Raw genomic sequence first — 25,224 nt, forward strand, 5'->3', positions numbered from 1 at the left:
TAGACAACAGAGGTGGGATTAGGTGTTCAAGCAATTCTCAATTACTTAGCATGAGGCAAGCTTAAGCCACAGAAGACATTGCTCTACAAAGAAATCAACAATCAACATCACTTAAAAAATGGAATGAAACTATTAATGACCTAGAAACATTGGAGAAGAGAAAAAATAGAGATAGTTGTTTCTATTCTGATCTCAAGAGAGAGACCACTCTCCACATGCAAATATTTTTCCTGCAGTGGATATTCAGTTTCCTGACTCAAATGTGTAACTTTGAAACTGAGGTGCTACAATCATTTAATTTAAGATTTTGAAGGTGTCATACAGGACAACAAGGTCATTGCCCTGGAGAGGAAAAGTCTGGGACCAAAGCCACTTATGTCAGGGTAAGATAGCTAGTCTCGGAAAGGAATTTCTGAAAGCCTGAAACTACGGTTGTTTAGAACTGATAGGACTTCCCCAGAGAGAATTCACTCTACACATTTGAGAGATCGATAAATAAGTCTCTATGATTATATGGTACACCCATCTCTAGATGCAGCTCGAAGAGAAGCCAGGCTAGAAGAGATTCTGCATTCCACATGTTGCCATCTTTGCATCTTTTAGGTTCAGGCTCCACACTCTGAACACTTTAAATAGGAACAGAAGACTGCAAGCCTATACCAATCCCTCTTCATTTCTAAGTTCCCAAATAAAAGCCAGAAAGATTAGCAGACACTTATTAACTGCTATTTTTCTTTCTCATTGATAAGTCAAGGCCAAACCTGGAAGGAGTTACAGGACTGTCTTCCCAGCATTGGGCTGCAGAGGCAGGATTAGGTGTTGAAAATAATTCTCAATTACACAACATGAAGCAAGCCTAAGCTACAGGAGACAGTGCTCTACAAAGAAATGAACATAACTTGAAAGAAATGAAATAAAACTACTAATGACTTAGAAACATTAGAGAACAGAAACAAATAGAGAAAAGAGCAGCAATACACTTAAAGAAAGTATTTGAAACTGATACCAAAAAGTGATTTTTGAAGTGATGATAATAATGTACTTTTAAGATTAAATAAAATTTTCTATAATAACTTTGAAAAAAGAGAAGGCCCTTCCCTAGGGGAGGGGATGTCATTAATAAGAGGTAGATTGATGGTGCCCATATACATATGTTGGCTGCTGAGATCTGTAACTTGACACATAGAGTTAGTCAATGGCCTGTTTTTCAAATCACTGAGCCGAAATAACTGTGTCAAGCAAGATCAATCATATCTGCAGAGGATAGTTGCCTATTTGCTAATTCAATATTTCTTGACTCAAGACAACCTTCCCAATATGTATAGCACACAATCTAGTCTGTGTTCATTCACATGACATTAATTTAAATATGCTAGCAAATTACAAATCACTCCTGCTACCACAATCAGGCCCTTTTTCATAGTGGTGGCTCCAACAGCTGATTGCCTATGCTGTGCCCCCTGCAGTGCACACAATAATCTATTCTTTCTACTGTGGTCTGAAGACAGAAATAATACTGCATATGCAAATCCTTTCCCTGCAAATGCATTTGACTGTAACTACATGACTCAAATGCATAATTTTATTCATTTTGTTTTTGTTTTTTGAGACAGGGTTTTTCTGTAGTCTTGGTGTCTGTCCTGGAACTAGTTCTTGTAGACCAGGCTATCCTTGAATTTACAGAGACCTGCCTGCCTCTGCCTCCTGAGTGCTGGGATTAAAGGCATGCACCACCACTGCCCAGCAAATACATAATTTTAAAATTGTGTGTTGGTTTAGTCATTTAAGTATTTTGAAGGTGTAATATAGAGGACACTCAAGGTCACTGCTGTGTAAGGCAGCAGACAGGGACCAAGGCCACCTGAGTCAACATAACACAACTTGTCTCAGAAACAATATTTCTATCAGGATGGAAATGAAACTCTTCTAGAATTAATATGCCTTTTCACTGAGATATCACATCACACACTTAGGAGATTAATGAAAAAAAGTCTCTTTAATGACAGTATGCATAAATCCCTGTCCAATGCTCAAGTGGAACCAGGTTAGACAGATTTTGCATTCAATATATGCTGTTATCTTTTAAGTATCTCTTAGGCACTTCGTCCAGATTATACTTTGTTTTTTTTTAAGGATTTATTTATTATGTATACAACAATCTACCTCCATGTATGTCCACAAGCCAGAGGGTACCAGATCTCATTACAGATGGTTGTGAGCCACCATATGGTTGCTGGGAATCGAACTCAGAACCTCTGGAAGAGCAGCAAGTGCTCTCAACCACTGGGCCATCTCTCCAGCCCTTTTTTTTTTTTTTTTTGGTTTTTCGTGACAGGGTTTCTCTGTGGTTTTTGGAGCCTGTCCTGGAACCAGGTCTTGTAGACCAGACTGTTCTTGAACTCACAGAGATCCGCCTGCCTCTGCCTCCCGAGTGCTGGGATTAAAGGCATGCGCCACCACTGTGTCCAGATTATACTTTGAACAATTGAGGTAGCAACAGGCAACATGCTGGTCTAGATATTTAGACAAGAAATATTCCCAGAATATTTTCTTAAGTACGCCAGTGACCTGTTACAGCAGGTCATTCTTCACTGACAGGGTTGTAAGGTGAAGGTCACAAGGGATGAGAAATACTGGACAAGTAAAAAATAAAAAAAGACCGGGGGGGGGTGTTGCAGAAGATATGTCCCATGCTAATAAGCTTCTTATGAAAAATAGCCAGGTGGTGGTAGCATATGCCTTTAATCCCAAGACACAGGGAGAAGAGCCCTGTGTTTCTCTGTGAGTTCAAGGCCAGAGAAACACTGTATCAAGAAAAAGAATACAGGGAGAGAGAAGATGATGTCTAGCATTTTGTATACTAATTCCTGAGGAGAAATGAAAGAATTATATGAAGTCAGCAGAAACTATCATGCAATGAGACAAATTTAGGAAGAAGCTAGTCCAACAATTCTACACAAAGGATATACAGGGTATTTTGAAATCTTGGCTAAGTGCAGAGCTCCATCTAGTGGGAAGGGTTGGGTTGTCAAGATCTGAAGCAACCCCTCCACAAAGGCCTGGGCACCAGACCATTACCAGCTCCAATGCATATTCCTGGTTTTAGAGAAGGAGCTCTGTTTTATTATCAATACATCAGGTTCTTAGGGAAACTCACAAGGCTTATGTCCCAGGCTGTTACTAGGTCTCCCAAGAATGTCCCTCTTATCTGCCTGAGGTTCTAAATGAAAGCCTTGATTGTTCAGGCCAGTCCTTCACACAACAGTGATTTACATTTCAAATATAGGTCACCTGGTGTCATATAGCCCTTCTGGTAGAACTATGCTTTTCTCAAAAGGAAAACAGGAACTTGAAATCAGACCAGGCCTTATGGTTGGCTGTGACTCTGTAATGCCTCTTTGAGCAGCTTCATAAGAGGTCTGTTTTTTGATATTTGGATGAGCCTAGTGATGTTTATTTATTTACTTTTGACTTTTCGAGACAGGATTTCTCTGTAGCTTTGGAGCCTGTCCTAGAACTTGCTCTTGTAGACTCACAGAGATCCACCTGCCTCTTCCTCAGGATTACAGGGATTAAAGGTGTGCACCATCGTTGCCCACCGGCAATTTTTTAAAAAAAATATCAGTGCTGGCTTCTTTGAAATGGTTTGGAGTCAAATATCTGGACAATCCTGATGAACAATGTATACCTGGGCATTCTAATCTCTACCAGCCCTCATTAGCATATACTTAGCTTTTGGGTGTTTTAGACACAGTCCTCCCTCTGCTAAATTCTACTTTGTGAGACTTAATTATTTCAAACGCATTGGTAAATCCTTTGTATTTCCAATTCTACTATTCTACATTATCGTATAGTAGTGGAGACCTACCCAACATGTGAGATGTATTTGATAACCTCCACAGATTTAAATATAAATGGAGATTACATTTAAAGGTTAAATGCAAAGTGCTCAATATTGAAACTATGTTGAAGAAACGAGGCCTCTCTGAGCTTGGCAACTTGTTTCCGTGAATGCATCGACCCTGCTGAAGTTGACTACAAAAGTGTTTTTAAACACAGCTTCCTGCTCCCAATACTTTAAGCAGATTGAGTCAGAGCAAAATTATACACAGGCCTGCCCCTAGACTCATGAGTTTAGCAGGGACCATGAGGGACTTCACAGTACAGGGACTATGGCGGCAGGTTTCCATGCAGATGACGGAAGGACACACCATAGTGTTTTCCGCACCTCGCCCTCTGCTCCTCCCCATCAGAAGACCACGTTCCCTCACTCACCAAGTTGTGCTTCTCCATTTTGCCAAAGTTCTCAGCTCATCATCTCCCTGCAACAGCAACTGCACCCGAGAACAGGAATCTACTGGCACCAGCTCCTCTTCAAAGCCAAGACTGAAGGTGGCTGCCCGGAAGAGACCTGCACTGCTTCTGACTGACAGGTCACCTGGAGTGCATGATTGGCTAGTGAGTCCTGAGTGGCGAAAGCACCACCCATAGGGGTACAGTGTGCTAAAAGAGACAGAATACTGGCTCCTGTCCATTCCATTCACCCCAACAGAGAACTTCTCCAGATTTGAGAATACATGCATTTAATAGCACTGGCCCCTGGCTACTAAAGTGATCAATGTCATCTTCTAGCTCTCCAGAGGAACTTTCTTTTTTTCCTGTTGGATGCAATGGTGACTCACTAGCTTGTATGGAGCACTGTACTAGGTGGATTGAGCAATTTCCTGTCCCGCAAGGGTAAGGATGCCCAGAACACTAACAACTAAAGAGAGTTTCTTTTTTCTTGTGATGTTGTGAAATCAAAGCACTACTTTATCGAATGAGTTATTTTACACAATATGAACATCAATATAATTACAATTGTAAAAAAAACTTTATAAGAATGGACTGATTTTTCAGATTTCCAAATCAGAGTTGACTATACACTTACACAGAATTGTCTTTGCATGAAGCCCAAAGGGAACAGCATAAAAATGAGTGTTTCTGTAGCCCCTTTATTTTTGCTGATCAACAGTTTGTTTACAAAAAGCAGCTGCAGCCTGGCGGTGCTGGCGCACGCTCGGAAGTCAGAAACAGGCGGATCTCTGGGAGTTCGAGGCCAGCCTGGTCTACAAGAGCTAGTTCCGGGACAGGAAACCCCCCCCCCCAAAAAAAAAAAGCTACAGAGAAACCCTGTCTCGAAAAATAAAACAAAAAGAAAGAAAGAAAGAAAGAAAAAAAAAGTAGCTGCAGGATTGTTACCTAGGTCTGAGACAGTAGAAGAGTCAGGTCTGGCATTTGTGTCCTACAGACTGTGCAGGTGTATATTAAGGCAGTTTTCGCAGCAACCTTTTGGTTATGTCCTTGTTTCTTCTTTTGTCCAGTCTGCTTTTTGGCATTTTTCTGCTGAGACTGAATCTTCTGCTGTCCACGACCCATATCCGGGCCGGTGTGGCGTCCGAGAGACCGCTCAGTGCGAGAGGAGCCTGGCAGGACGAGCAGGGAAGGAAGGGACGCGCCCCGCAGCGCAGCGCTCGGGGCCTCCGCCAGCCACCGAGGAGGGACCGAGCAGAACCGGGAGCACAACAGACCGCGTCCCGCACACCCGCCGCAGCGCGCGCCCGCTGCTCCTGAGCACGAAGCAGGCCCGTCGCTCGTGCCCGCGCACGCTGCCGCCGCCGCCGCGCTCCCAGCAGGTCCCGCCCCTCGCCTTCCTGCGCGGCTCCACCCCGCCCCTCAAGAAGAGAGTTTTTAAGTTACAAAATGAGCTGGGCAGTGGTGGTGCACGCCTTTAATCCCAGCACTCGGCAGGGGAATCTCTGGGAGTTTGAGACCAGGCTGGTCTACAAGAGCCATTTCCAGGACAGGCTCCAAAACCACAGAGAAACCAAGTCTCGAAAAATAAATAAATAAATAAATAAATAAAAAATAAAGTTACAAAATGAAATATTTGTTCTGTGGCTTCACTCTGAGGTCAGATGAACTGAAGGTACTTTTTACATGGTTTTCACAGGGATTTTACACAACAGGAAGGAGAAAAGCAGGAACCAGGTCTCAAGATGATTGGTCTTTCCCCCATCGGAAAGCTGGATGATGACTCCATTGTTTATGGGTTTTATTCCTTAAATTCGAAGCAAACTCCAGGCGAATGAATAATTATAAAAAGGGTAGTGTTCATGGAAATTTGAATATGTAGAGAATAATGGAGCTAGAAAGAATGACTTCATGAGCACTATTGTCAGCTGGCATATCTTCCTCTATAGTTAGGTGAATAAAATATACAGCTGCAGTATTCAAGATTCTCTACATGAACAGAACAGGTAGAATGATTCTCACCATGGATGTAAAAAGTGAGCTTATTAGAATGTCTTACAAGCTGTGGTCCAGGTAACTTAAGAACAGCTGCTTACCAATGGCAATTGAAGAATCCAATAGATTGCTTCTCAGCCTTTTCTCTAAGATCAAGTGAAGAATCCAGCAGTTGTTCAGCCCACAAACCTTGACTTCTCAGCTCATTTTAAGTATTCACCAAAATTACAATGACGTAGGCACTAATGCTAGTACAGGAATGAGCTTGGTAGCCAGAGCCAAAGCACAGAGGCAAAAAGAGACTTTTCTTCTTCAAAATACTTTATATGTGACTGCTGCTGCTAGAATGTAAGATGCTGATTGAAGTTGGGTCATAGTTATTGTTTGATTCAGTTTTTTTTTTTTTGGTGATTTCAAGACTGGATTTTTCTGTGTAATTGTGGAACTGATTCTGTATGCCAGACTCGTCTCAAACTCAGAAAATCCCACTACCTAGTCATCTCTTCCTCATTCAACCAATCATAGGGAATAGACTATAGGTGTATGCTTGACAGCAGAAGGCATTGTAACAGGAGTAGAAACCATTGGAAGTTGGCCATTTCTTCATGTATCTTCCTTGTGTCTTCAGGACCTACGTGGTCCTGATCTCTAATATACCACTCCCATTTGATAACAGGTTGTAGCTGTAAATGTCCTACTTTATAACTTGATAGATCCAGTAATATTCAGCTCATGATGGGCATTTCAAATCACTTGGTAAGGTGGTGACTGCAATGGATTAAGCCACATATGGTTGGTACTTCTAGGTTCTAGGGGTCATGCAGGGGCACACAAGCCCTCAGTCACCTGGGGATGTTAAAGGTTCCCTCCTGCATGATCCACGTATGACTCAGCTAAACCCTTGCCCGCTTCCTTGAGCCCGATCATCTGCATATGATGGAGCCATGTCAACCCCTGTGTGCATGCACCAGGCAGCTTTTAAAATCTAGATGAGCCATCGTCCTCCCTGTCTCTGAACACTAACTTCCCAGGCCTCTACATGCCCCCTCTAATAATCTCCTAAGAGTGTTTCTTGTGTGTTTTGTGCTTCCTTCTTGGTAAGAAAAAATCCTAAGATTGCGCAGCTCTGCTAGCACATAGAAGTTCAATTAGGTGAAATGAAAACAAATCAAAATATCCATCATTTTATTAAGTACAGCACCCTCTAGTGGTTGATCCCATGTTGGGAATCAGGGAATCAGGACGGGGGAGCCCATGCAAACTGGGAGCCATGTGTTTCGCCTCTAGGATCCCACCTAAATATGCTGTGGGAGAGGTCCTGACCACAGAACAAATATTTCATTTTGTAACTTTAAAACTCTCTTTAGTTGTTAGTATTCTAGGCATCCTTACATCTGTGAGACAGGAAATTGCTCCACCCACCTAGCACAGTGCACCGTATAAGTCACACAGAATGCTGGAAGAAAAAGGGAAAGTTGCTAGGAGTGCAAGAAGATGACATTGATTGCTTTAGTAGCCAGGGGCCAGTGCTATTAAAATGCATGTATTCTCAGATCTGGAAAGTTCTCTCTTGGGGTGAATGGAATGGACAGGAGCTAGTATTCTGTCTCTTTAAGCACACTGTACCCTATATGGGCGGGGCTCTAGCCACTCAGGACTCACTAGCCAATCAGCACTCCAGATGACCTGCCAGTCAGAAGCAGTGCAGGTCTCTTCCTGGCAGCCGCCTTCAGTCTTGGCTTTGAAGAGGAGCTGGCGCCAGTGGATTCCTGTTCTCGGGTGCAGTTGCTGTTGCAGGGAGATGATGAGCTGAGAACTTTGGGAAAATGGAGAAGCACAACATGGTGAGTGAGGGAATGATGTCTCCTGATGGGGAGGAGCAGAGGGTGAGGTGCGGAAAACACTATGGTGTGAACTCCATGGGCCTGGGTGGGAACCTGCCGCCATATTGCCTGTATTGTGAAGTCCCTCATGGGCCCTGCTAACTCCTGGACCTAGGGGCAGGCCTCTGAATAACTTTGCTCTGTGGCTTCATCTCATTTGAGTCTTGGGAGTGGAAAGCTGCGTGTAAAAACACCTTCCTAGTCAACTTCAACACGTTTCCTGCATTCATGGAAACAAGTTGCCAAACTCAGGGAAGCCTCGTTTCTCCAGTATCTTCTCGATATCGAGCACTTTGCATTTAAGCTTTAACTATAATTTGAATTTATATTTAAATTTGTGGATGTTATCAAAGGCATCTTACATGTCGTGTAGCTCTCCACTACTGTGTCATAATGGAGAAGAGTAGAATTGGTGATACAATAGATTTACCAATGCTTAAAAATTATTTAACTCTCACACAGTAGAATTTATCAGAGGGAGAAATGCGTCTAAAACACCCAAACTGTGAGTCTATGCTAATGAGGGCTGGTAGAGATTAGAATACCTGGGTATACATTGTTTATCGGGATTGTCCAGATATTTGACTCCAAACCATTTCAAAGAAGCCATCACTGAGTTAAAAATAAAAAGTCACTGCTGGGTGGTGGTGGTGCACACCTTTAATTCCAATACGCTTGAGGCAGAGGCCGGTGGATTTCTATGAGTTCAAGGGCAGCCTGATCTACAAGAGTGAGTTCCAGGACAGGCTCCAAAGATACAGAGAAACTCTGTCTTGAAAAATAAAAAAAAATTACTAGACCCACCCAAATATCAAAGAATAGACCTGTTAACAAGCTGCTCAAGGAGACATTACAGGTCACAACCAACCTTAAGACCTGGCATGCCATAAAGTTCCAGTTTTCTTTTTGAGAGAGGCATAGTTCTGTCAGAAGAGCAATATTACACCACTGACACATATTTGAAATGTAAAACACTGTTGTGTGAAGGACTAGCCTGAGAAATCAAGGCTTTCCTTTAGGACCTCAGGCAGGGAGGAGGGACATTCTTGCTGACCTAGCAACAGCCTGGTACATAAGCCTGTGAGTTTCCCTAAGGATCTGATGTATTGATACTAAAACAGAGCTCTTTCTCTAAAACCAGGACTGTAGTAATAAGGGCGGCGGGGCTGCGTTCCCAGCACCCCAGCCGCCTGCTCAGCTAGCTTATGCCCGAAATAACAACACACAAACTGTATTCATTTAAACACTGCTTGGCCCATTCTCTTCTAGGCTAATTCTCACATATTAATTTAGCCCATTTCTAATCATCTGTGTATGGCACCCCAAGGTGCACTTACCAGGAAGATACTAGCCTATGTCCATCCTGGGTCGGAGCTTCATCCCGGGAGCAGGGCATTGCGTCTCTCAGGCATCTGCTCCCGAGAGGAGAGCTGTCTAGACTGACCTCACTTCCTCTTCCTCCCAGCGTCCTGTTCTGCCTACTCCTCCCACCTATCTTTCAACCAATAAAATGGGCCAAGGCAGTTCCTTTATTAGCCAATGATCTTCCTCCATCACAGGACTGTGTATTGGAGAGCCCATAATGGTTTGGTGCCCAGGCCTTTGTGGAGGGGTTGCTTCAGATCTTGACAACTCAACCTTTCCCACCATATGGAGCTATGGTTCTCAGTACCAAGGCCATTCTGGACGTAGCAAAGATTTCGAAATAACCTGTATACTCTTTGTGTAGAATTGTTGGACTAGCCTCTCCCTAAATTTGTCTCATTGTATCATAGTTTCTGCTGACTTCATGTAATTCCTTCATTTCCCCCTAGGAAGTAATAGTCCAGGCTGGCTTTGAACTCACAGAGAGGCACAGGGTTCTTCTTCCTGTGTTGGGATTAAAAGTATAGGCCACCACCACCTGACAAGTTGCTATTTTTCTTTTTTCATTTTTTTTTTTTTGGTTTTTCAAGTTTCTCTGTAGCTTTGGAGCCCATCCTGGAACAAGCTTTTATAGACTAGGCTGGCCTTGAACTCACAGAGATCTGCTGGCAGGAATTAAAGACATGCCCCACCACTGCTCAGCTAAGATGCTATTTTTCTTAAGAAGCTTACTTGGCTGGGACGTATCTTCTGCAACACCTCCCCACCCTATCTTTTTTATCTTTTACTTGTCCAGTCCAGTCTTTCTCCTCCCTTGTGATCTTCACCTTAGAACCCTGTCAGTGAAGAATGAGCTGCTGTAACAGGCCATGGGCATACTTGAGAAAATAGTCTGAGAATATTTTTGCCTAAATATTTAGACTGGCAAGTTGCCTGTTTCTATTTCAATTGTTCAGAGTATAATCTGGACCATTATCCTATGGGATACTTATGACTAACAGCATATATTGAATGCACAATCTATCTAACTTCTGTCCCTTGAGCATTGGACAGAGATCAAGGCATAACATCATTAAAGATACTTTCTTTATTAATCTCCTAAGTGTGTGATGTGATTTCTCAGAGGGAAGGCATATTAATTCTAGAAGAGCTGCATTTCTTTTTTTTTTTAAATATTTATTTATTTATTATGTATACAATATTCTGTCTGTGTGTATGTCTGCAGGCCAGAAGAGGGCACCAGACCTCATTACAGATGGTTGTGAGCCACCATGTGGTTGCCGGGAATTGAACTCAGGACCTTTGGAAGAGCAGGCAATGCTCTTAACCACTGAGCCATCTCTCCAACCCCGAAGAGCTGCATTTCTGTCCCGATAGAAATATTGCTTCTGAGACAACTTCTGTTATGTTGACTCAGGTGGCTTTGGTCCCTCTTTGTTGCTTTCCTGGGCAACCTTGAGTGTCCTCTATATTACTCCTTCAAAGTTCTTAAATGACTGTACCAATTCACAGTATTAAAATTATGTATTTGCTGGGCAGTGGTGATGCATGCCTTTAATCCAAGCACTTGGGAGGCAGATGCATGCAGATCTCTGTGAGTTTGAAGCCTGGCTGGTCTATAAGAGCTAGTTCCAGGACAGTCACCAAAGCTACAGAGATACCTTGTATCAAAATAAAAAAAACCCAGTGAAGTAAAATAATGCATTCAAGGCGTGTAGTTGACTGCCTAATGCAGTCGCAGGAAAAGGATTTGCATATGGAGCATTTCTTCTGTCCTCAGATCACAATAGGAAGAATAGATTATTGTGTGCACTGCAGGGGGCACAGCATAGGCAATCAGCTGTTGGAGCCACCACTATGTAAAAGGGCCTGACTGTGGTAGCAGGAGTGGTTTGTAATTGCCCAGCATGTGTAAATTAATGTCATGTGAATGAACACAGACCAGATTGTGTGGGTGTCCAGATTAGGAAGGTAATCTTGAGTGAAGGAACATTGAATTTGCAATTAGACAACTATCTCTGCAGATATGATTGACCTTTTTTTTATTGATATTTATTGAGCTCTACAATTTTCTTTGCTTCACTCCCTTCCCTCCACTCCCCTATTCAACCTTCTCCCAAGGTCCGCATGCACCCAGTTTACTCAGGAGATCTTGTCTTTTTATACTTTATACTTCCCATGTAGGTTAGAGCTCTGTAAGTCTCTCTTAGCATCCTCATTTTTGTCTAAGATCTGGGACTTGTGGTCTGTAGGATGGCTTTCTTTGCTCTGTGCTTTAAAACCACTTATGAGCGAGTACATGTGATAATTGTCTTTTTGGGTCTGGGTTACCTCATGCAAAATAATGTTTGCAAGTTCTATCCATTTCCCTGCAAAATTCAAGATGTCATTATTTTTTCTGCTGTGTAGCACTCCATGGTGTAAATGTACCACATTTTTCTTATCCATTCTTCAGCTGAGCAGCATTTAGGTTGTTTCCAGGTTCTGCTAGGACAAACAAAGCTGCTGTGACCATAGTTGAGCACATGTCCTTGTGGCACGATTGAGCATCCTTTGGATATATTCCCCAAAGTGATGTTACTGGGTCTTAGAAAGGTAGTTTCCTAATTTTCTGAGAAATTGCCACACTGACATCTAAAGGGCTGTACCAGCTTGCATTCATACCAGCAATGCAGAAATGTTCCCTTTTCCCCACAACCTCTCCAGCATAAGTTGTCATCAGTATTTTTGATCTTAGCCATATATTCAGGTGTCAGTTATAATCTCAGAGTTGTTTTGATTTGCATTTCTCTGATGACTAAGGATATTGAATATTTCCTTAAGTGTCTTTCAGCCATTTTAGATTCCTCTGTTGAGTTCTCTGTTTAGGTCTTTACTCCATTTTTTATAGAATTATGCGCCACCACTGCCCTGCTCAAACACTTTCTTTAAGTGTATTGCTGCTCTTATCTCTATTTGTTTCTGTTATCCATTGTTTCTAAGTCATTAATAGTTTCATTTCATTTCTTTCCAGTTATGTAGGTTTCTATGTAGATCAATGTCTCCTATATTTTAGGCTTGCCTCATGCTGTGTAATTGAGAATTATTTTGCTGGGCGGTGGTGGCGCACACCTTTAATCCCAGCCCTCAGGAGGCAGAGGCAGGCAGATCTCTGGGACTTCGAGGCCAGCCTGGTCTACAAGAGCTAGTTCCAAGACAGTCACCAAATCTACAGAGAAACCCTGTCTCGAAAAAAAAAAATTGAGAATTATTTTGAACACCTAATTCTGCCTCTGCTGCCCAGTTCTGGGACGACAGTCCTGCAACTCCTTCCAGGTTTGTCCTTCACTAGTCAGATAGAAAGAAAAATAGAGCAGTTAATGAGTGTCTGTTGATCTTTCTGACTTTTACTGGGAACATAGAAATATAGAGGGATTGTTATAAGAATTGAACTCATTGACCAACTTTGAAGCTGGTGGAGACACAGTACAGGAAGTGAGAGGTTAGCCTGAGGGTGAGAGCTTTCCTCTTTCGACTGAGATTACTTATGTGGAATCAGGTAGTCAATTGTGATGCTGTATTATTATCCTGATTGACCATTGTTTGCAGTCCACAGACAATGGCAATCTGGATATGGACTGACCTTATCTTGAAACCTAATGTGTGATATTTACAGTAGTTATCCAAAATAGATGATCTGGGTAAAATGTTGTGTCCCTGCTTAACAGGACCATTACTTTTCTGGAATACGATCTTCATATTTAGGGAAAATACATGAGAAATATTTATTGTGCTCTAATACAAATCCTTCGTCTCTGGAGCACATGACCATACAGTGTGTTTCAAGTTTTCAAAATAATTTTTGAGATTAAAACTTCATCATGTCCACATTGTCTTTGCTCACTCCAAGCCGTAACATATCCTGATTGTTTTTTAATTCATGGTCTGTTTTTGTTTAACAACAGTTACAAAGTAACCACAGTTACACAGGAACAGTGATTCCTTTATAACTGTGACCTGTGTTTGTCTTCAGGATTTCCCATCTCTGAGGGAATGGAATGGCTGCACTGGAAAGTGAGTGTGCAAGGCAATGTGCACACAAAGGACCCTGTGCTTTGGATGAAGAATAGGATGTGCTATAGGGGAGTGGAATAATGTGTACTAAAGACAAATGTTCTAATCTAGGCCCCTGGCTGGGCGGTGGTGGCACACGCCTTTAATCCCAGCAATTGGGAGGCAGAGGCAGGCAGATCTCTGTGCGTTCGAGGCCAGCCTGGTCTACAAGAGCTAGTTCCAGGACAGGCTCCATAACCACAGAGAAACCCTGTCTTGAAAAACCAAAAAAAAAAAAATCTAGGCCCCTGTCTTCTGGGCTGGGTGGGCAGAACTGGAGTCTTTTGATATCTGAATCTTCTATAGAGAGGCGGCTAATATTTTGAGGCTCAGCCACGTGGCCCTAACCAGTAAGGAATTCTGGGAAGGGTTAGAAATAGGGAATACTAGTAGCAGACAGTGTGTGGGTTCTTTCCATGATTCTATTCTGCCTCTGCAGTTGGAGTTGGAAGGAAGATCACAAGCTATACCATCGTGAGTGTTAGGTTTTCAGGTCTGTTGAACTGTCATTTCTGCTGTGACTTGGCCTGATCATGAGCCAGCATGTAGTTATGTTGGTCCATGTGGTTCATGTTGGCAGTGGCCCGTGTTCTCTGAGCCTCCCTGTATATGAATTTATTGGGGCAGAGGAGTCTCTGGAAATTCAGCATATGATCGTGATTGTCCAGAGTACACACGTGGACACTGCTCTTGGTGTGCAGTGGGAAGAGAGATTAGAAAACTGAACGTCTAGATTCCAGAATTTCTCAATATTGCATTCCAATTTCAGGTTTGTGTTATAAGGATTACAAATAGTTTAGGAACTGGTAGGAAATGATGATATTGACCTTCTAGCAATGCATGATCAGAATGCTTTTATTGTGATCCTGCCACTTGCTGCAATGGTGTGATCCAGTGAAGCTTACTTCCAGGGGAATAAGGATTTTCTGATCTGCAGAGATTTCTCAGGTGTGCATTGTATTGGACAGGTAGATAGAGCTTAATCCACATCTTGGACCATAATCCATGTAGCAGAAAATAAATTTAAACCATTTTTTTTGTTTTCCATAAACAACATTCTCCATGACACATTATTTTAAAAAACCCATCCCTTTTAAATGAGTTTAAGAAAATAAACAAAATCCAGCTCCCACCTCCTTATTCCCACTTCTTCCCATTCCTTTTAAATAAAAGGGGAAAATGTAAAGATAAAATAAAACCAGAACACCCGATGAATAAATTAAAAAAAAACACTGCAAAACTTCACAAAACAAAGTACTGTATTCCTCTAAGGTAAGTAGAATTCACACTGAATCCACTGGGAGTGAGTTCTTTCTGGTACAAAAACCTGCAAAGAAAGACACTCAAGACAGAAAAATAAACAAAAAAGCAAACAAAATAGTTCACCAAAAAAAACTGGAGAGGCTGGAGCCCTAGGCGTGTGCCTAGACCTGGTAAATCAGAAGCAGGCAGGGACTGCAAAAGACAGAGAGAAGATGAGGGAAGAAAATAAGCTGAACAGATTGGTGCCCTTCCAGAACTCTGTGTAAAAGAAGTTCTTCTACCACCCATACCCACCTACCCTTGAGCAGTCCTAAAGAGAGTGAAGTGGAGCAGAGAAACAGGAAACAGTTTGCACATTTGAGAAGTGTCCATGTTGAATCTCCATAGGAAATATGTCACACCTGCCCCATTCCCTGGGCCTCTCCTACTGCCCAGAGCAGGTCCCTACAGTTAATTTTGGGATTCTCCCCCTTCCACAGTATAACTTTTTTTAAAGATTCATTTATTTATTTATTTATTTATTTATTTAGCCCTGCAGGCCAGCAGAGGGCACCAGATGTCATTATAATTGGTTGTGAGCCACCATGTGGTTGCTGGGAATTGAACTCAGGATCGCTGGAAGAACAGTCATTACTCTTAACCTCTGAGCCATCTCTCAGCCCCCCAGTATACCTTTTTTAAAAAGATTTTTTCCCATCGAGGTCATCGTTTGTTTTCTATCTTTTTACATTCTTTTTTCCCTTCTTTCCTCTTTTTTCCCCCTCTCTTTTTCCAATACTTTTTTTAGTAAGGGGAATACCATGATATCACTCTAGCCTGGCCCCTGTAGACTTGATCCCAGGGCCTGCTGTTAATACCACTGTAGAATCAAGACAGGGAGATGTTGTAATTAGTAGTCTGGGCATGGTATTGGATTTGTGGGAAACCCCTGTCTGTTGTAGTGATGAGAATCATCTTGATTTGTCTCACTCTAAACAGGGACTCACCTAAAGCCAGGGAGTCCTCACTGACTCTTTGTCTATGAATTCTACATCTTCAAACCCTTTGCCAAGGCCACTGAATTTGTCACAGACTGACAAATTAGTAACATGGTTGACTGAACCACAGCCACGAAAGTGAGCTTCCAACTCTTCTGCTGTTGCACCATAGTCCACATTGCCAACATAGATGGAACTGGCATCAGCCTCCATCTTCTCCTCAAGAGATGAGATCACTGAGCCAGCATTGCCTGGGGTTGTACTCTTATTTTGGGGTTGTATTCTTATTCATCTGCTTCTCTACCTCATTTTGTAGCTCCTTTAATTTCTCATCCTCTTCCTCTATCTCCCTGACTCCCTGAAGCTTTGATCACCTTCTAGCTCTGGGTCCTCAATGATGCTGTCCTTGAAGTGTTCCTTCTGGCTTCTGGGGACTCCCCAACTCATCCCAGAACCTGTAGCTGAAGGATCCTCATTCCCAGTCTCCCCAAAAGCCCACTTCTCAGGCAGGGATCCCCAACCACCTGCTTCCCCCACTTTTCTTCAAATCATTTATTTCTCTAGGTTGTTTGGGATTGGGTAATAGTGGAGCAGCATTTATCTAAACCAGAAGAAAGCACTAGGGCCGGGAGAGCCATCACAAGAGATCTCTTTTGTTTGCTAAGAGAATATCCATATCATGAGACTTCTGTCGTTGGAAGATAGATCAGTAATTAGAGGTCAGAAACAACAGTTTAAGGGTCACTTTGAGATAACTGCTTTTTCTGTTGGCTAACACAGATGTTATTCACCACCATCAAGGTTCCTGGAAGAAGAACAGCAGGCATAATAAAATTCTGTATAATGTTAAAACATACCTAATATGATTATACTTTCAACTGTAATAAGTAACAAACTACTAATATGCAGTACTTTAATAATAATAACTTTCAAGGACTAAATTTTTTTTTTTTTTTTTTTTTTTTTTTTTTTGCTTTTTCGAGACAGGGTTTCTCTCTGATTTTGGAGCCTGTCCTGAAACTAGCTCTTGTAGACCAGGCTGGTCTCGAACTCACAGAGATCTGCCTGCCTCTGCCTCCAGAGTGCTGGGATTAAAGGCGTGCGCCACCACTGCCTGGCAACCATTTTCACTACATGTTTAAGTTAGTTGTTTTAGGTAAAATATCTTGAGTATATATATATAACATCATAGACAGTATGTTTTAACAAAAATAATATCAAATTACTATCAAAAGGAAGCATACATATCTATATCATTGTAAAATATTTAAATAAGTAGTTACTTTTTAAATTAATTTTAATGATCTACCCTTTTATCTCATCATACATATATATGCCTCTTGATTTTTTTAAGAGTAGATTCAATAATCTACACTTTTTTTCTATCATTACCTTGGGTGCCTTTTGTAGGTGGATAAATGTTTATGAATATATAGAGTTGGCTTTGGAGTTGGACACTGGCTCTGTCCCTCTATAAATCCAAACACGTTAAAAGAAAAATTCAGAGTTTCTGTCTCATGTCAGGAGCATGGGACAGAAATAAAAAAGAATTTAGAAAAAAAATTTACTTTTCTTTATATCTATTTTTGTCTCTATTGTCCATGTCACTGAATATATTTGTCTGTATATGTCTATATAATTAATGTTGAAGGTTTGCACAATGAACAATAAATTTTCCTGCAGTGAATTTTGAAATTTCCAGGAAGAAGATGGGGCCCCAGAACATCAACTCAACCTGGTTGATATGACGTCATGATGATGATAGCGCTACTACAAGATCTGTTTTGAGAACCAGCTACTCAAGGTGGTTCCAACTTGGTTAGCTGAAATGGTGCACTTTTTACAATGTTCTGGACAGACCTCCTAATAGGAAGCTCAGAAAAACCTTACCAAATATGCAGAGACTATTTGCAATTATACCAGACAGTAATCTTGGAACTTAACCATCATTTTACTTTCACAGGATCCCATAGAAAGAAAATTCCCCCCCATGACAGCTGGAAGTAATTCTAAAAGACAAGGTCTCCTCTCCCAACAAAGTTTGTTCTCAGAATTAGGGATATCATTTAGGGGTTGATTATAATTGGTATAGGGTTGCAAGATGGAGAGAAAATTTTAGAGGCTGAGGGATCACTTTGAAAAAAAATGGGAAAATTGGATGGGATAATAGATTAGTGTGAGCTTACTCACACTAATAATAATAGTGAGTAAATAGAGTGAATATTGTGAGTTATTATTTATAGGCAATTGCATTGGTATAGATTATTGTATATTAATATAATGTGATATTATATTGAATATTGTATGCATTCATGCTTCTACCTCTGCTTAAAAACATTTTTATGGATTAATATATATTTATCATATTGCAACATACATTTCTACCTCTGATCAAGATACTTATACATTGTTTACATTTTGAAGTCATTGTCCTCATTTGTTTCAGTTGTTTATTGTATAATATTCTAATATTTATTTATTTATTATGTATACAATATTCTGTCTGTGTGTATGCCTGCAGGCCAGAAGAGGGCACCAGACCTCTTTACAGATGGTTGTGAACCACCATGTGGTTGCTGGGAATTGAACCCAGGACCTTTGGAAGAACAGGCAATGCTCTTAACCACTGAGCCATCTCTCCAGTCCCCTTGTATAATATTCTAATATGAGCCCTAGTTTTTAAGTTTATAGGTATTAAGAATTATAGATCAATAGTCATTTATGGTTTTTATAGTTGGAATAATCAGGTTCTTTAGATACGTAGAGATTATATTCATATATAGGTAATCTTCAACCACTTCAAAGAGCTGTAGATTATGGCATTTAAATAACTTTGAATTATGTTTAAGTGAGACAAAATTGCTCCTAGTAGCATCATTCTATTTCCAAGAGAATGTTGAACACCGGTCACTTCACTTGGAGCTTGTTTTCTTCTTACCAAAACTGGCCTTTAGGCAAAGACATGTTCATGTCTCAACTACTGACAAGATACATGATATCCAAAATGGATAAGCAGGATTGTTAAATCTTGCCAAGATAGGATAAGATGGTTTTTAAAATTTTCCTACCTCCTTAAGTTGTCGGTCAGTTATTCTAGGTCTTTGCCAAAGTTGGTTGCTTCAACATTGCAAATGAGACTTTGGATGATTGCCCAGGGAGCCAGTTGTCTCTGTAATTTGTTACACATTTTGAAAGTTGCTTGATTGCACTTCCTGCTTACTCAAGTAATATTATTTCCCTTCTTGGATCTTCGATGGGGTTGAAGACTAGATAGTTGAAGTTACTTTCCTCTCATGACTTGGCTAAGTTTTTATACAAGACATAAACTAGTTAGGATAGGATAATTAATGAATATATTGTTCTTATTCATAGTATAGAATTGTGTATTGGGCTTAGAACTCTCTTATTTAAACAAAAGGAGAAGGCGCTATAGGAAATCTTACAGCCAGTGGTTTCCTGACCACTAAGGCATGGCCTCTTATATAGGCCAGTATAGAGCATGAGTCCAGCCTCTTTCTGGCTGCATGATTCGGTTTCTGATCTCAGTTTGAGCATAGGATTCTGATTTGTGAGTCTATCCCTAATAAATAAACATCTATTTCTCAATTCTGAGCTAGTATTGCATTTCTTCTAAGAGTCCTTCTTTAAGGATCATTAAATGTGAATCTTCTAAGTGATGAAATGATTTCTTTCATTTGTTGACCATGGACCAATAGTGACTGGGTTCAGAATGTACTTGATTAAATAAACAACCCACCAGAAAATATCATGTATTTGAAGAACTTTCTCTCCTTATTGGTTTTATTTCAATTTTCTGTGGATCCTTACCAGGAGAAGCCTTTCTAGATAAAATTCCTCATTGTATGCTATGAGTTTCAATACCCTAAAGTAATTTCCTGACATTTATATCTACTGTGTTGTGCTTGACATTAATCAGCCAAATTCCTATTTATACTGAAATGTGTTTACCATCATTATGGGCTCAATCTCTAAATCACATAAGATATAGCAGAAAGAGTTCTTATTCAGTGCTCAAGTGTTTGGTAACCTGCTGTTCTATCTGAGTCATTGTGTGGCTCTAAATTCCTGAAAGTAAAGGGAGGCATCATTCCTCGCTCTATTTGTTGTGATGTTATTGGATGATGGCCCTGGAATGCAGGTATTTTTTATGTCAAGTATATGCTGCTGTGCTGAGCTTCATGCTTATCTTGAATTTTAAAATTTGACAGAGGGTATCTCTCTGATTCCCAGGATACCATCCCATGGATTGATAGCATTAATACTGCCTGAGTATTTTGAGTCATTAAATTGCAGCTGTATGAACATCTTCTTGCTTGTTATGCTTGCTTTGATTTTTTTAAATCAATATGACTGTTTTATATGCCTGCATGGATATGTACCATGAAAGTGATCAAAGAATATCAGAAATCCTTACCCTGGAAAATGGATAGTTATAATCCCCATGTAAGTACAGGCAAATTTGTCCATCTCCATTCCAGATCAGCAAGAGTGCTGAATTAATCTGCCCCCTCTCCAGGTCTGTGTTGATTATTTATGACCAACATATATATTTCTACTGTTTTCATCTGTCCACTTTTAACTGTTTTATACAGGAAGTTCTTTTTCTACAAAATGTTATTGGTATTGAAGTTTATATTAGGGTACTTCAGGGTCTGGAAGAAGACTACAGAACTGGAGTGAAAACAACTCTTTGTAGAAACTTCAATAAAAGCCTGTTAGTTTTTCTATCCCATTGTTTGTTTTATTGAGGTTTGCAATGGAGACAGAGTCTTAATGTGTACTGCCACTTTTCCTGGACCTGATTGCATTGACTTGACTGGCATTCAACTCAGAGACAAATATACCCACCTCTGTTTTCTCAGTGTTGTGGTTAAAGGCACAATAAACCAATACACCCATTTGTGTATCTTTTTTTCTTTCTATAATGAGGAATTTTTCATACAATTTTCTCATGCATACAATTTACTGTTGATCTTTTTTCTTGTCTCACCCTGTTAATAGATATTGTTCTTATAAGGTGAAATCCCATTCAGATTGTATAGAAATGACAGAATTGACTCTAATTTTCAATTTACTTCTAAAGTAACTGACTATATCACAGAATAAGAATGGGGAGCACCAGAATCATACAACTGTACTTTCAAAGAAGTATGCATTTCCAATGATGTCACGGTCATGCTTACATGTACACACGTATGGTATATTTTTGAAGGCAGTGACCTATGATGATCTACATATCAACTTCACTCAGGAAGAGTGGGATTTGCTGAGTCCTTCCCAGAAAAATCTCTACAAAGATGTGATGCTGGAGACCTTCAGGAACCTCACTACTACAGGTAAAAATGAATTTCCTTCATGTTTCAAAATATGGAGACAACCTTTCCTTGCCTTATAATGTTGTTCTGTAATTTGATTTAGAAAGAAGAAAATGAGATGAGTAACACAATCATAGTTCTTAGGTGCACTTAAGATAATGAGCTAGCTGGGCAGTGGTGGCACACGCCTTTAATTCCAGCACTCTGGAGGCAGAGGCAGGTGGATCTCTGTGAGTTCGAGACCAGCCTGGTCTACAAGAGCTAGTTCCAGGACAGACTTCAAAACCACAGAGAAACCCTGTCTCGAAAAACAAAAAAAAATAATAATAATTAAAAAAAGAGAATGACCTAATTGTTGTACAATATTAAATAATATAACATACATATTCTGGTACTGTATTTCAGGGTACATTTTGGAGGTCTGTAACACTGAAGAACATAGTCAATGCTCTAGAAGACCTACAAGGTAATTTTCCTGTGCAAGTTTATAACAATGTGCCTCTGATGAGTTTCTAATATGTCCTGGAACAATGAATCAAAAGCAGCATTGTAAATAAGCACAGCTTTAAATGCATTGATGGTTATTAAATTCTCACAAATCCATATTCCTCAATTTCTCATAGGTGAATTGCATGTGCAAGGCATTCATTTAAGAAAACGTCAACAGCACTCGGGAGGCAGAGGCAGGCGGATCTCTGGGAGTTTGAGACCAGCCTGGTCTACAGAGCTAGTTCCAGGATGGGCTCCAAAACCACAGAGAAACCGTGTTTCGAAAAAAACTAAAAAAAAAGAAAAAGAAAAAGTCAAGGAAGCAATGACTAAACAGATAATCACCATTTGAATCATAGCAACGTGAGGGCTATGTAGTAGATCTGCCAGTCCATTTCTTTCTTGCTACTTATGACAATAACTTTATACACATTTCAGTGATGAGTGTAGCTGCAAACTTTCTCCTCAATCAATAGCTCATGGTAAGACTTGGATTACTCATAGACTTTTTGTGACTTGTTAAGTTTAGTGAAAGTGGCAGTTAGAGTCAAGGGTCAATGGGCAGTTGTTGTGGAGAAACCTTAATATCTATACCACAAGTCTATGAGGAACAGCAAGTGAAACCATGAGGATTCAATGTGGAAATCTTTTATTTACTATTCTTCCTTACTATGTATATCATATGTGAACTCTTGATACAAGCATATGAGAATATGGATATGGAAAGATGTAGCATACGACTCATTAAGAACAATTAGAAGATAAACTGTAGTTCCCATGGAGAGTATACTTGTTCAATTAAGTGCAAGTATACAGTAATTGGTATTTTACCATCATTGTTAATACATAAACAACTTCACATTAAAAAAAAAGCCCCATGAGTTCTAAGTCTGCCAATACTTCTTAGTGTCTTAGTTCACTTAGTCAATGTATAAGGATTCACAGTAAAATTTATGAATGCAGTAAAGATCGTAAGGCACTCAGTGTATGCATTTCTTTTAAAAAATGTGAAAAAATCATAGAAAAATATAGAGATAGGTATAGATGAAATGGTAAACCATGACACAAAGGAATTATCATCACAAATATTTTTCCTAATGAAAGAAGAAAACATGATTTTAAATGAAGTTATAAGACATTAATATTTGATTCATTTTTACAACTGGAACAAATTATGAAATTAATTCATACAGATCTGAGGTTCAACAGTATATTGAATGTGGTAAAGCTTTTACATGTGTAAATTATCCTTGCAGGATTGAAAGAAATCAAATTGGAGAGAAATTTTCAGTATGTTCTCACTATGCTAAAACCTTGTCTTATGACACTCACCTTCTAAGGAATGAAAAAACACATACCAGAGAAAAATGCTGTGAAATTAAGCAATGTGGTAAAGCCTTTGATTATCACAGTCATCATCAAATGCATGAAAGAACACCCACTGGAGAGAAACCCTATGAATATAGTCAAGATGGTAAAGACTGTGTTCATTATGAAAGTCATAAAAGAACACATAATGAAGAAAAATCATATAAATTTAATGCGCTTGGTAAGGCCTTTGCTGATCACAGTCATCTTCAAAAGAATAAAAGAACACATACTAGAGAGAAACCCTATGAATGTTTTCAATGTGGTAAATGCTTTGCATGTCAGGATAATCTTCAAACACATAAAAGAACACGTACTGGAGAGAAACCCTATGAATGTAATCAGTGTGGTAAGGCCTTTGCTCAGAAAAGTAATCTTCAAATGCATAAAAGAGCACATAATGGAGAGAAGCCTTATGAATTTAGTCAGTGTGGTAAATACTTTGCACATCTGGATTACCTTCAATTGCATGAAAGAACACATTCTGGAGAGAAACCCTATGAATGTAATCAGTGTGGTAAGGCCTTTGCTCGACCTAGTACTCTTCAAAGTCATAAAAGAACACATACTGGAGAGAAACCCTGTGAATGTCATCAGTGTGGTAAGGCCTTTGCTCGACCTAGTACTCTTCAAATGCATAAAAGAACACATACTGGAGAGAAACCCTATGAATGTAATCAGTGTGGTAAGGCCTTTGCTCAACATGGTAGTCTTCAAATGCATAAAAGAACACATACTGGAGAGAAACCCTATAAATGTAGTCAGTGTGGTAAGGCCTTTGCACATCATCGTCACCTTCAATACCATAAAAGAACACATACTGGAGAGAAACCCTATGAATGTAATCAGTGTGGTAAGGCCTTTGCATATCTTAGTAATCTTCAAGAGCATAAAAGAACACATTCTGGAGAGAAACCCTATGAATGTAATCAGTGTGGTAAGGCCTTTGCTCAACACAGTCATCTTCAAACGCATAAAAGAACACACACTGGAGAGAAACCCTATGAATGTAATCAGTGTGGTAAGGCCTTTGCTCGACCTAGTACTCTTCAAAGTCATAAAAGAACACATACTGGAGAGAAACCCTATGAATGTCATCAGTGTGGTAAGGCCTTTGCTCACCGTGGTACTCTTCAAATGCATAAAAGAACACATACTGGGGAGAAACCCTATGAATGTAATCAGTGTGGTAAGGCCTTTGCTCGACCTAGTACTCTTCAAAGTCATAAAAGAACACATACTGGAGAGAAACCCTATGAATGTCATCAGTGTGGTAAGGCCTTTGCTCACCGTGGTACTCTTCAATACCATGAAAAAACACATACTGGTGAGAAACCCTATGAATGTAATCAGTGTGGTAAGGCCTTTGCATATCTTAGTCATCTTCAAAAACATAAAAGAACACATACTGGAGAAAAACCCTATGAATGTAATCAGTGTGGTAAGGCCTTTGCTCAACACAGTCATCTTCAAAGGCATAAAAGAACACATACTGGAGTGAAATCCTTTAAATGTAATCAATGAAGTAAGGTCTTTGCTCACAACTGTGCTCTTCAAAATCATAAAAGAACCCATACTGGAGAGAAACCCTATAAATGCCATCAATGTGGTAAGGACTTGCATGTCACAATCATCTTCAATTGCATAAAAGAACACATACTGGAGAGATACATGTGAATGAAATCTGTCCTGAATCCTTTTTCCCAATCATCTCCAAATATGTAAAATAAGACATCTTATAGAGAAACCCTGAGTTTAATATGTGTGTTCTTTAAAAACATGAGAAAAATCATACTGTAGTGATACTCTATGAAAATCAGTGTCAGAATGATTTGTGCTTCATATAGGAGTAAGACTTTTTGTGTGTAATCAATCTGATTAAGTTTGTGGTGCATATTACCATAATCTTAGGACCTGAGGAAAAAACTGAGGGCTTATTGTAAATTATTCTTTAAACAAAAACAGTTATTGTATAGAAAAGAATTTTATAGTGTCAACAATTTGTTCAAGCATCATGATACCTCTTATTATTTTAGTTTGAAGTAGCAAACTAATGGACAAACATTTTATGAAGCATTATTGGTTGGAGAAAGGGTATTTAAAGAAACATACATTGGTCCTGAAACCAGAGCCAAAAGAAAGTACCTTGTCTCTGAATCTAGA

At 39.9% G+C, this 25,224-nt stretch overlaps 1 pseudogene; it reads right to left on the bottom strand.

Annotated features, from left to right (window-relative positions):
• Window positions 1-15,674: 15,674 nt before the first annotated feature.
• Window positions 15,675-16,315, bottom strand: LOC121442757 (annotated as a pseudogene).
• Window positions 16,316-25,224: the final 8,909 nt, after the last annotated feature.

This window comes from Microtus oregoni, unplaced genomic scaffold (assembly GCF_018167655.1).
Source record: "Microtus oregoni isolate MIOR12 unplaced genomic scaffold, Mior012 000095F_ref0000231, whole genome shotgun sequence".
Lineage (NCBI taxonomy): Eukaryota > Metazoa > Chordata > Mammalia > Rodentia > Cricetidae > Microtus > Microtus oregoni.